The sequence below is a fragment of the Phoca vitulina genome, unplaced genomic scaffold (genome assembly GCF_004348235.1).
Source record: "Phoca vitulina isolate PV1807 unplaced genomic scaffold, GSC_HSeal_1.0 scaffold19, whole genome shotgun sequence".
Classification (NCBI taxonomy): Eukaryota; Metazoa; Chordata; class Mammalia; order Carnivora; family Phocidae; genus Phoca; species Phoca vitulina.
Window position 1 is genome coordinate 24,023,407 of NW_022589722.1, and position 13,350 is coordinate 24,036,756.

Here is a 13,350-nt window from a genome sequence, read left to right on the forward strand (position 1 = left end):
CTCACACACACACAGCCACTAACACCCAGGCCTCACACAAACATGTCCTTTGAGGTGTCCCCAGTGCTTCTCACACCTATCCCACCTCCCTCTCACACCTATCACACCTCCCTTTTCACCCAGCCTTCCAGGGAGCCCCTTACTTAGTTTAGCATTTGGAGGGGACCATGTTCCAGGGCTCTGCAGACAGTTTGATGGCCTTTTATTGAACATTCTAGAACCTTCCTTTTCCTTTCAAGCCATGGTTCCTAAGCCTTCCCACGCCACCCCACGCTCAGGACTTTTTTCTCAAATGATGAGAAATTGGGGGCCCCTCTTTAGAAAGGCACACACCTAGTCATGCGCAGTGTCCCAGGCCCAGGGGCCCGTGAAGTTCCATCCAGCACCCAGAAGCAGCAGCTCTGCATTCTCTTTCTCCTGATTTTGATGACTCTGCCTCAGAGGGGGTTTCTGATAAGCAGTTCCACAGAACCTCCGATCTGCATGGAAGGAAGAGCAGCACTGACAGCCCTGAGGAGAGAGTCAGCGGGCTCCCTTCTGAGGAGAAGCAGAAGCAAGATGCCAGCGTCCCTGAGAAGAGCGAGACCTTCTTTAGAGCCTGTCCGCAGAGTGAGCCTCCCTTCCCGGGCGTCGGTGTCCACCGGGCAGAAGGAGGCATGCTGGTTCCGACCGTCCACCGCACAGAGTAAGCTCCTCCACCTCTCCTCTCTCCCAGAGCAAGGCTTTCTGGTTGCAGGAGTAGCTAATCAACACAGCCACCACAAAGATGAGAAGAATAGCCAAGATTTATTAAGCCTAGAATATTTCTGGAAGCTTCTCAAGAAACCGGGAGTGTTATTTCTCCCAGGAAGGAAAGCCAGGTCAGGAAGGGGGAGGTAGGAAGGATGTTTTTCACTGTAGACTCATGTGTACCCCCCGAACATATTTCCTGCCCCCAAATCAATGCATTCAGTTGAAACTTTTAGAAACACATAAAGAAAAAACACATCCCCGGGCGAAGCCAGAAATCACGGGCCCAGCTTGCCGTAAGTAGTCACTGCCAGCAGCTTCGCCCATGGGGATGGCATTAGCCTGCCCTGCTTGGCCGGCCCGAAACCGTGCCCCTCCACCGCTCTTCTTTGCTTAGTCCCTTCTTTCATTCATTCAGCAAACATTTATCGAGCGTCCAAGATGTCCCAACAGCAAGGTGGGGGAGCCTAAGCTCCCCCACCCAGGCCCAGAGGGTTGAGCTTTTGCTTAGGGGCTCAGGCCAGGACCCCTGAGGTGGAGAGGCAGAGGTGGCGATGGGGGGCCGGTCCTCATCCTCCACCTAAAATCTAACGGCTGTAGGAGCACGCGGGAGGGGGCACATCGTGGTAGAGAGAGAAGGTGGGAACAGGTCCCTCTCGCCCTTTGTGTCCCGTCCTCCTGGGCATCTGCTGGACTCCATAGGTCAGCCTCCCTCGTAGTCCGGTGGAGCCATGGGACTGAGGGGCCAGTGGGGTGTGGTGGAAGGGATTTTGTCCTACTTCCGGGCCTAAAACCCTCACCTTGTTCCTCCTCTGCGTGGGTCTGTCTCCTTCCCCCCTCCTCCTCCCCCTCCCTCTCTGTCTCCCCCTCTCCCTCTCCCCCTCCTCTCTCTTCCCCCTTCTCTCTCTTCCCCCCTCCTCTCTCTTCGCCCCTGTTCTTTCTTCCCCTTTCTCTCCCTCTCCCCCCTCTCCCTCTCCCCCTCCCTCTCCCCCTCTTCCTCCCCCTCCCCTGCAAGAATCCACTAGAGGATGTGAGGCCCTAGCAGGCACCTGAAGGCCCCACTCCCCACTCCCCAGACAAACCACACTGAACTGTAACAGGAGCGAGAAGGAAAGGGCCCGGGAGGTTTCGGAGGTTTGGCTTCAGCAGTCGGTGGGCTTCACCCCGACCGACACACACAAGTGCCGCAGGTGCCGAGCTGGGTGGTAAAGTCAGGTGAGGGCTGAGCGGGCAGTCCGGGCTTGGGCCCCCGGGCGTGTGCAGAGCAGGCTGGCAGCAGGATGCTCTCTTCAGCACCCACGCCAGTCCCAGCAGCCATCACCTGCCCCTGAGCCAGGTCCACAGAAGCCCCCCTTCCTGGCCCCCCATTTCCACTCCTGACCCCCCCCAGTCTGTTCTCCACTCAGCAGCCAGAACAATCTTTCCCAAAGCCAAATCAGGTCATTTCACTGCAGCACCCCTTTAAACTCTCCAGTAGTTCCCAGCGCTTTCAGAATCAAATCCGGACTCTTCGTCTTGGCCTCAGAGCCCCATAGGAGCAGCCCGGCCACCATGTCTGGCCTTCTCCTTGGGCTCAGGCATGGCTGTTGTCTGGCAACTCCCCGCGCCTTGGGGCTGTACACAGAGTTCTCCTGCTCTCTACCGAGCTAGCCCCTTCCTTCCCATCCTCAGGCAAGGAAACTGAGGCTCGGGGGTCACCTGACAGAACGTGGCGGAGCCAGGATTCTAGCCGGGGTGTGTCTGAGAGAGGATATCCGAGTCTCTGAGGGATCCTGAAGAGGAATCCAGAAGCTTCTCTAATGGCAGGGGCCTGACAGAGCCCACTGAGGCCTGCCCAGACCTTTATCTCAGGACTTCTGGGGGTCAGACCTAGCCTCCTCCCCTCCCAGCCCCCAAACAGCCAGGTGCATCAAACGCTGGCCCCTAGAACTGCCTCTCCGTGCCCTCCACACCTCCACCGATGCTCCGCACTGGGTCTCACCATGCCCACTGCCCACCAGCCTTCCTGCACCCTCAGCTTTCAGGGCACAGCCCCAGCAGCTCCCGGCTCCTGACGGGGGATCCCCACTTTCGCAGGCGCCCTGGGGCAAGCACATATGGGGTCTTCTGGCTTCCTCCTCCTCACCCCCCATGTGGAAGCCCCCTCCCTCCCCAAGCCTGCTTTGCCACCATCACTTCGCCGGCCTCCCAGGCTCCAGATCTGATATCCGTGCTCTTCGTGCCCCCCTGTGAGCGGCCGGCTCACCAGCGCCTCCAGCTTCAGCACCCCAAGCAGCTCACGTCTCAGGCACACTGTGCCTTTCACATAGAAAGTCATTCCTGCGGCGCCTGGATGGCCCAGTCGTTAAGTGTCTGCCTTCGGCTCAGGTCTTGATCCCGGCGTCCTGGGATCTAGTCCCGCGTGGGGCTCCCTGCTCGGCGGGAAGCCTGCTTCTCCCTCTCCCACTGCCGCTCCCCACTGCTTGCGTGCTCTCTCACTCTCTCTCAAATAAATAGATAAAATCTTTAAACAAAAAGCAAGCCTGTCTCCCCGCTTCCTTGCCAGGACCGCTTGAGGGGAGCTAGCTGTCCTGCTCTGCCTGGGCCCGAAAGGGTTTCAGGACATGGGACGTTTGGTGCCAAAGCTGGGAGAACATCGGTCACTCCATTCGCACCCTGCTCGTCCCCCACTAACTCAGCCCACCCAGCCAGGGCGGCTTCTACGCACACATGGGCAACTGCGTCTTGCGTCACGGCGGGCAGCAGGAACTCTGTGTGACTCGTGCAGACAGTTCCAGAGTCTAGAAATCACCTGGCATACAGCATGTGTCAAGATGCAGGGCAGGAAGGAAAAGAAAGACTCAAAGTTCCCGAATCTGATACAATGACGATTCCAGAAGATACAAATTAAAAAGGACACAGGGAGTAATGTATTTGACATTTGCCATCAGCATGGTTTTAAAGGGTGGGTCACTTCATTGGTGGGTGCTCCAAGGGGCACAACCCCTCTGGGGGGTAGGTTTTGACGACCTCCATCAACAGCTCCGGCCCATGACCCAGTCGTGGCCATGTCGCAAGCTCATCCTGCAGAGAGAGGCGTGTGCACGTAGGAAATGTGTGCGCCAAGCCTGGAAGCAGCCAGAATGTGCATCAGCAGAGGACGACTGGTGGGTAAGTTAAGGACTCTCCGCATGGCGGAATGCAATGGAGCCGAAGACAGCTCTCTGTTCCTGACCCGGAACAGTCCCCAAGGTGCATGGTGGAGGGACCCAAAGCCAAGTTCAGAACATAGTGTGTGTTGGCCATGACCTGCGTAGAAGGGGCAAACGTGAGTGAGTGTGTGAGTGTGTGAATGTGAGAAAGGGTGTGCAAGCGTGTGGCGGTGTGGATGTACATGAGGGCTAGCCTGTCTGTGTGAGCGTGTGGCACGGACGTGCGTGCGTACATTTGTAAGGGTGCATGCGAGGGTGTGATGGTGAGTAGGTGTGAGCACACGTGTCGTGAGTGTGTGCTGGGTGTGAAGGTGCACCTGTGTGGGGGCGGGTGTGGGTCTGTGAGTGTGTGTATGTGTGAAGATGTTGTGTGTGCGTGCATGTGTCAGGCTAAGTGTGTGTGTGTGTGCGAACGTATGTGTGTGAGCATGTCTGCGAACTAGCGTGTACGTGCACTAAGTTGTTCTGGAAGGAGTTTCTAGAGACTGGTAGCAGTAGTTTCCTTCAGGGAGGGGAGCTGGGAGACCAGAGAGGGCGAGGAAAGGGAGGGACTTTCCTCAATAATCTTTGGTGGCTCAGTCGTTAAGCGTCTGCCTTCGGCTCAGGTCATGGTCCCGGGGTCCTGGGATCGAGCCCCACATCGGGCTCCCTGCTCGGCAGGAGGCCTGCTTCTCCCTCTCCCACTCCCCCTGCTTGGGTTCCCTCTCTCGCTGTGTCTCTTTCTGTCAAATAAATAAATAAAATCTTTAAAAAAAAATAATCTTTGGTGCAATATGAACTTTGTTTCCTGGGAACATAATACCTACTTAAGAAAATAAATAAAATTTAGAACCAAATACAAAATAAAAAGTAGGGGGCCCTTTGTGGGAGACAAAGCTCCTCTGAGGGCTCCCCAAATACCAGTCCTCCTACGACCCCCTGATCATTTCTCACCCTTCCCGAGGAACCTGAAAATGTCCTCGAGTCTCCAGGCCTGTGGGACCACCTCCCTGTGCAGAAGGAGCACGGGGAGAGAAGCATTCTGTCCACAGTCATCCCGACTCCTAACCCTGGTCTCTCGACTGCCAGGCCACAGTCCCGTACTGGGGACATTTAGAAGAGCGCGAGACCCTCTATCAGCACCTGCAATGGTCTCCCCCTTTCCCATGGGAAACAGGTAGAAAAGAATCCTTTCGCTTTTTCTTCAGCAGGTTTCACCAAGATCGTGATCTTTCTCAGAAGACAATCTAGGTGTTGCACGGAGGAAAGAGAATGTGTGATGTTTGCAATGTGTCCGTGAGAAGTTCCTCTCAATCTAGAAGTTACGCTTGCTTGCTTGCTTGCTTTTTTTTCTTGGTGTTTTTATTAAGGAATCGGAAAAAAAACGTAAAGGCCCCTCTCTATGGAGGCTGTGCCTGGCTGTCCCCACTGCCTACGGTGTCTGCTTGGAGGAAAGCAGTCAGGTGGGGTCCGAAATTGGCCCCAGCTCTGGAATGATGCCCCCAGTCAAGGCGGGCTCCAGCGACAGGAACCCAGGGCCCCCAGACAATGGGGGACCCCCGGAAAGTAAGGATGGCAGCTTCCGGCAGTGGGCAGGTGCCAGGTGGGCCAGCCCCGGCCCTGCCTCACATAGAGAGACTGTAAAACCTTCCCCTGGCCCCTGACCCTTGGATCCTGGCATGTCAGTCCCATTGCCACCCCAAGAATCCCAATGAGGCAGCACTGAGAGAAAAGGGGCAACTCTACGTCTGCAGATCCCGAAACAGGACACAGGGAGGATACAGAAAACCTGCAGGTCTCCTTCTGGGAAGAAGGGGCCGAACTGAGCTTGAGGAAGGGACGTTCTGGGCAGGCGCAAAGTCTCTGGAGGTTCTGGGCCAGTGACGAGGATTCATGGGTGAGGATCCCTGTGGGCCATGGTGGTGCTGCAATCTCCCTTGCTCTTCCCAGGGCGCCCTAACCCTGACCCTTCCCCACCTGCGTACTCACACAAGTGCACCATCAAATTGAAAACAGGACCCCCGGGCAGCATTTCTAGGTATACGGGCTTGGTAGGCACACTCCAGGGGCCCCCCAATCCCACTGCGAGGACATCATGGCCCACATGGTGGCTCTGGACGATCAGCAATTGACTGAAACACACCCCACCGTCTTGGCCTTCCAACCTCGAGGACGGTCACGCGAGGGGGGCGTCTCCCTCACGGTGGGTTTGGGCAGGAGTCCACAGCTGACATGCCCAAGGGGGCCAGGCGGGAGCGCAGGCCTGAGGCCGGCGGGGAGACCAGGGCAGCATCCCCAGACTCCGTCCGTCCACGTCGAAGAAGGCAGGTGGGCATGTTGGCTCCATCCTGCCCGAAAACGCCCCTTTTCAAGAGATGCTCAACATTGGGGTTTAAAAACATGTGAAATCATCCCATTTCACATATTGGCCATCAATGCTCACAAATACACAGCACATATTCCGCCCCCCCACCCCGCCCAGGTCAGCCTCAGAAAACAACACAGGAAGGGGCATTTGCGGGCGGGGAGGCTGGGGCCCAGGGCTGATGCAGGACCCTCTGTCAGGGGCGTTTCATCTCGGGTGCTGGCCGGATATTTATCTTCCATCGTGGTCACAGAGCAGCTCTGCAAACCTTTCCTGTGTTGGAGGTGTTTGCTTCTCCAGGAGCCCTGTGTCCCAAGCAACCAGCCAAAGCATTACTTTCCCAGCCTCCTTTGCAGCAGGGGGTGAGCAGGTGACCAGGCTCCTCCAATGGGAATTCTCCGCTGGAGACCTCAGTTTGGGAGCCCAGAGCCTGCGAGGCCAGTAAGGAGGCCGAGGACTCCAGGAGCCCGGAGAGGGGGGGATCCACAGGGCCTATTCCACATGCGACACCCCTCCAAGCCTGATTTGCCGGTCCTGCCAGAGATTCCCGAGCTTCAAAATATCCTAAATAAATCCCTTTTCTAATGAAACAAGGTTAGGCCAGGTTCTGTGGCTTGCAACAGGTGCTTCTGCCATGTGTGGAGGGACATTCGCTTAGCACACCGATTTAAGGTTTGAAGTTGTCTTTAATTGCCACCCGACCCCCACCAACCCCTTTGGCAATGGCTGACCAGCTTGGGGGACAGCAAGGTGAGAATCGGGTGAGAGGACAAGAGAAGTATGCCTGCCCCACAGTTCTCTCTCCTGCGGCGTTGACTGGGGATCCAAGGTATGACCCAGGCCCTGCAGCCAGGTGTAAGCCCTGGGTCTCAAGGGACAGCTCAGGAGGGCCTAAGACAAAAACCTCCTGCTGCCTAGTGAAGTCTAGGGGTAGGTGACCCTACAAAGGGGCTTTACAGCGGCATGTCTTCCTGGCTGGCTCCATGGTTGAACGCCTGACTTTCAAGTTCTAGTGAGGCCCATGCACACCCCCATTGGTTGGCTGACCTTGAATCTGTCCCACTGACTGGTTTCCACTTTGGGTGCTGGTTAATAAAGAGACAGGCTGCGGAGCTTTCAGAACTAGCAGGGGCCCCGGTATTTGGTGGGTGGCTGGTTTCGCTTTCACAGTGAGTTAGACATGGCCCCGTTGTGGGTCCTCCCACCACACGGAGTCACAAACCCACCTTGGCTTGTCTGAACCAGGTCAGCACATGCTCTGTTTACCAAATGCTTGTTCCCCAGGAGGCCCTGCACCCCTCATCCCCAGCCCAGAGCAGAGTTCCTACCACCTGCCACGGGTGCTGGGCAGGGCCAGGGTATGTGTCTGTGACACGGGGAGCCTTGCCAGCTCACCCCTCCCCGCAGGGAGCCCACCTGTCTGGTTTCCATGCGCCTCCTCACACTTTGCTCAGTGGTCAAGCCACCAACCTCCCCCGCCCAACTCCACAGACAAGAATATTCATTTCTCCTCTTCGGTTCCACTTCATTTGGGTCCTGCCATTCCCCTGGGCCAGAGGCTCCTCCCAGGGGACATGAGCACTGGCTGGAAATCTAGACACCTGGGTTCGAGTCCCAGCAAGTGCCACCAACTCACGAGTCACATGTCCCTCCTTGCGGTAATCACTGTTCTAGGGCTACAGGCCACGGGAACAAGCTGTGGCTGACTTGAGCCAAACAGAACTAGCCAGAAGAATCTAGAGCAGTTTACAGGTTCTGGAAACAGCAGAAGACCCAGACCTCGGGGGGAGCAGACTCCAGAGCAGCTATAAGAGCGGAGCTTCGAAGACCCCTTCACGGTACCAACCTCCAGCTTTTTCCCAGGTTCCTTCCGCTAGAATTACAGGAGTCTTGTTGGCTAAATGGGGTCAAACACCCACCCCATGGCTGGAGAGGATGGGGTACTTTGATTGACAGCTTGACCAGAACCTCATCTAATGTAGGAAGGTAGATTTCCAAAGAGAAATGAGGTGCTGCTCCCAGGAACGGGGGGCCAGACGGACGCTGAGCCAGCAAGAGCCACAAGGGCCAGCCCCACAGGGATGGGATGGGGTCCAATGATCCTGAAAGCTCTTCCAGGAAAGGCATCCTCTAACTGGAGGACTCTGACCTGGGCACCTTGCCTCCCTCAGGGGAAGTGGGGGCTCTCTGCAGCTCTCAGGAGCGGCTGCAGGCTCAAAGGCGCTTTGCATGCCCGACCAGAGGGACCCCCCCCCCGCCGCCCCGCCATCTAGGAGAGAACCAGGCAGGGTCAGGGCTGCCTGAGTGGAAAGGAGGAAAGCTCACCTCCATCCCCCATGTGAGGCTTGAACCAGTGACCTTGATCTCATGGGCCTCCAGGGGCTCATGAGCCAACCTGAAAGCAGCAGAGGGTAAAGGGCCCCAGGCCGCACCGCTCTTTCTCAGGGTGAGGCCTGGGGAGGGCTGTGACTAGCTCAGTTCCTTGGGGCCTGAGGCAGCTAGCTGCACCAGCCGGGGGGCCCTGACTCGCTCCTAACTGATGAATGGTTTGTGTTCCCCGAACACTATTCACGGGTCGGCGAGAGGGAACCCCCGACACTGGCTGGGAGATGGAAGGCAGAGACCATGAACAAGGTTGTGCTGGGAGAGGAGGCTCCTGTCCGACACTTGGCCATCGGCCTCCCCACGGGACGCTCCCTCTACACCCTCTGCCCCCAGCCCCTGCAGTCGCCCACCCCCAGCCTCCTCCACCAATCCAGAAGTACCTGGGAACCCCAGCTTCACCCCTCCCCGAGCCAGGGCTCAGGGATCAAAGTAGGCCTGGTGGTCAGAGGCCAACAGGGCGAGGAGGGGGTTGGGGTCAGGGTGAGGAAGGAGCCCTGGGGCCCTGCCATCAGGAGGATGTGGCCGATGGCTTCAGGCCTGCGGTTCCAGCCCAGAAGTGCTGCTGGCAACCTGGCTGAGGTCCCCTGTGCCTTTCCCGCCGGAAGCAGGGCTAGAAGGAGTGGAGGTGGCAGAGTGGTGCAACAGGGCGGGGGAAGCTGCGAGGTGTGTGGTTTAGGCTGTGAAGCTGACACCAGAGAAAGCCCGGACACTCCGGTGAGGGGGCCAAGAGAGCCGCTGCTCGCCACCGGCCCCTTTTCCTGTTTCTCTTCTCTAGTCTCTCCTCAGATCATCCTCTGCCTGCTCCCCCTCCCCCCCCAACATCTGTCCCTCCTCAGGGCCCAGAGCACAGACCCCTGAGGAAGTTCAGAAGAGCCCACTCAAAGATTTCAGAAGCTACAGCATCACTAAGGTCCCAGAGAACAGAGCAGCATCCAGGATGGAGAGGGCAGAACCTTCTAGAAGCCATATGCTTCCCCGAGCGGGGCCAGGTAACTGCACCTGCAGCACTTCTCCCAGCCCTTACTATGGGCCAGGCCCTGTTCTTAGCACTTTAGACATTAATTCCTGAATACACCAAGTGTGGTTTGGCACCCCCAGGGGCTTGTTGGAAATGCAGGGTCCCAGGCCCCACCCCAGACCTGCTGAGTCAGAATCTGCTTTTTAGTTAGATTCCCCAGGCGATTTGCGTACACCTGGAAGTTTGAGAGGCATGCTGTTAATCACTCAATCCTGACAACAACTCTTTCAGGTAGGTACTCTTAGAGATCCTATTTCATGGAAGGGAAAACCAAGGCACAGAAGCTTAAGTACCTTGCCCAAGGCCACACGGGTGGTAAGTGCCAGAGCCGGGACTTGAACTCGGGCTGTCGGGCTCCAAGGACATGCTCCTAACCGCTAGGCTGCCACTGCCTTTGGCGGGAGAGAGTCCTGGAAACTCAAGGCTCTGCCGATGGTTCTGTGCCCATCCTGTCTGGGCTACTCTGGCTCTCCAGCACCCAGTCTGGCCCTGCCACCATTTCCCTGACCCCGAGCTCTCTAGGGAGAGCCGGAACCGGGCTTTCCCCAGGCATACAAGGTAAGAACCCCGGGCAGTCAGCATGGAGCCTTCGTCCAGCACCTGTGTCAGCCCAGCTCTGGGCTGGGACTTACGGCGGCGGCCAAAGGGGCTCAGGCAGCCTGGCCTCAAGGAGCCCAGGGCCTCGTTAGGGAGCCGGGAAGCGGGCACATGTGTGAATGCAGTAACGGTAACCAGAGTTTGCAGGAGGTGTTCGGACACTCCCTGGGCAACCGCTTCTTCAGGGCAAGCCTCATGGAGGAGGCAGCTTTGAGCCAGGCCCTGAAGGAGGAAAAACGGCTAACACAGAGCAAGGGTCAGGGACCAAGCCTGAGCAACGGGGCAGAGGTGGGGATGGACACAATGTAAAGAGGCCTGTGCGGCCAAAGCAGACACATGGAGCTTTACACATATCCCCAAGTCCAAGTCTCATCCGGGGCCCAACTCCCCTCCCCACACACAGCATCTCACCGGGAGTGCCCAGGCTCCCTTGAATTCCCCCTGTGATAAAGAGATCGTTCCTTCCCAGAGGAGCAAGCCTAGTCCAGCTCTGGTGTGCACGGGGACAGGGGGGGGTTCCAGCCAGCACACCTGTGCACTGGCCGGCCTCCTTCAAGCAAACCTGAGCCAGGCAGAGCCAGCCAGCCCAGCTGCTAACTGGGGAGCGAGAGATGCCTCACAGGCCCAAGGTCTCCCCTGCACTGGACAGCCCCCCACCCCGGCCCAGCCTTATGCTCTTAAAGTCCTGGCTCCTTGGAAATGCCACTGTCACTCCACGGTATATCTGCAGGGGACCCGCACAGCCCGTCTCCCTACCTGGAGCACTGCAGGGCCGGAACTAGGAAGGGGACCCTCCGCACCTGAGCTCCACCTTGCCTGGAGAATCCCCAAGGCTGGTGTGTCCACACCCAGCAGTGCGCCCCCTGGACGGCGCCTCCTTTGAAGGCACTGAGCCCACCTGTGTTGTAAGTGCAGCCTGGGCCGGGATCGAGCCTGCACACTGTCCATGCATGATGCTGTTTAGTCCCTGGTGCAACCATAGCACTCCCTCTACCATGATTCCCAGGATGAGGACACCCAGGACTCAGGAGGGCTAAGAAGCTCACATGTAGCACAAGTTGGCTCCATTTTAGAGCACCACATAGAGAATTCCTTCCCTCTTTAACCTCACTGCCATTCCTTCATGCCTGGCTCCGAACATTGCACACAAAAGGTACTCAGTGATTGCTTTAAGAACATTTGAGTTAAAACGCAGTAGGGCACAGGGACTGTGATCCCAGAAGTTGCCACCAGAGGGCGATGCTTGCTTCTCTCCAGCCTCTACACAGGGTTAGCGCGGCGGGAGGAAGAGAAGGTAAACGCCAGGAGTGGCCCACATCAGTCCCTGCTTCCTTCCCTTGGAGTTCCAGGGACCCCCTCCCCCCACGCAAGACGGGATGTGGAAGCAGGCAGGGCCCCTGGATTCCAGGAGGAAAGCATGAGGGGTGCCCAAGGAAGGAGAAAGCCGAGATCAATGACCAACAATGGATCTGGAGGCTCTTGGGTCCATCCCCTCCCTGTACTGATGATGAGTCTGAGTTCAGAGAGGGCAGCTGTCAATCTTAGGTCACACAGCAGAGTGAAGCTTGAACCCTGGCCTGCAGCCTCCCAGATCCCTTCATCCCACTCAATCCCCAGGCAGAGCAGGGAACTTAACCCAAGGGGCTCTTCATCTTCCTTTACTCAGGACCAATCAGAAACAGATTCACCTCCCTCTCTAGGCCCTGACTGTTAGGGTCCCTGAGGCAGCCCTCCACTCCTCCTGCATCGCTTTCCCTTAGCCTTGGTGATGGCATCCTCCCCCACCTCTGGCCCTGACTGCCCCTGAGGGCCAAGGACTCACAGTCCTGCCTCTGCGGCCCAGACTCGCATCCTCAGCCTTCCCTCTCCCTCCCTCACCCTCCTTCTCTCCCTCCCAAGTACCACTGCCATTCCCTCAGCCCCAGCCAGTGGCCTCGTAAGACAAAAATCAGATAATGTCGCGTCCCTCCCTGCTTAAAACCCCCCCGAAGGTTTGCCGCTGCACTCCCGATAAAATCTCGCCTCCTTGCCCTGAGAGACCTGGGCCTGCAGCCCCTCTGGCTCCTTCTTATCCTTGCCGCCCCACCCCTGGTTGCCTGTCCACTCCTGGAAGGCTCAGAGCTCTTCCCTGTCTTGGGCTCCAGCCAGTGGTCACTCCCTGAGGGAGGCCTTCCCAGGCCAGCCCCACCCCATCTATGGCAGACGCCGGCCTGCTCTGTCCAGGCTCTTGCCCTTGGCCCTCGAGCACTTGCTCTCATTTGTAATTGGTTGGGCATTTGATGGAGGATTTGCTTGGTGTCTGTCTTCCTGGCCCGACTGTGGCTCCTCAAGTTCCCATGGCTGGGTGAAGGGGAAGTCTTGGTATCAGATTGAGGAGGTGTCTGTTCATACTTTCTTTAACTCAACAGGGATTCCCTGGGTTCCTGCTGGTGGCCCCATGCCCCGGCACTATGGGACTTGCCATCTGCATAATTCAAAGCACCTTCTCTCAGTATGGGGGCAGGACGAGACACAAATAGTTGTAACTAAGGGACCACTGGCTTGAAATTTCAGGACAATCCCAGTATCGAGTGATAAGAGGAAGCTCATGACATTTCATTCTAAACCTTTTAAGGCTTTACCTAAATAAATTAACAAGACAGAAAAAAAGAATTATTCAGTCTACATAGGCAATTTTGTCTTTAGAGAAAATGGTCATAACGAGTATAAGAGACATAGAGTGTGCCCAGTTCAAACAAGACACAGGCAGAAGACAAAAACCCGAGCCATGTTTGGCTGGGGCAAACAGGGAGGGCCTCTCCCCAGCTACCCTTAACCTCCCCAAGTCCTAGAACTCATATTCCTCCAGTAAACAAATATTTATTGAATGCCTGCTATGTACCAAGCTCAATTCTAGGGGCTTGGAACACAACAGTGAACAAAACAATAGATTCCTCCTCTTAGAGAACTCACCGTCCAGCAGCGGGGGTGGGGGAGACACAAACAATAAAGAAAACGACTAAGTAAATGCCACAGGAATTAGAAGAAGACAAACCCTATGAGAAAAGAAAGAGCGGGACGGGGGGGGGGGGGGGGGGGGGGGGGGG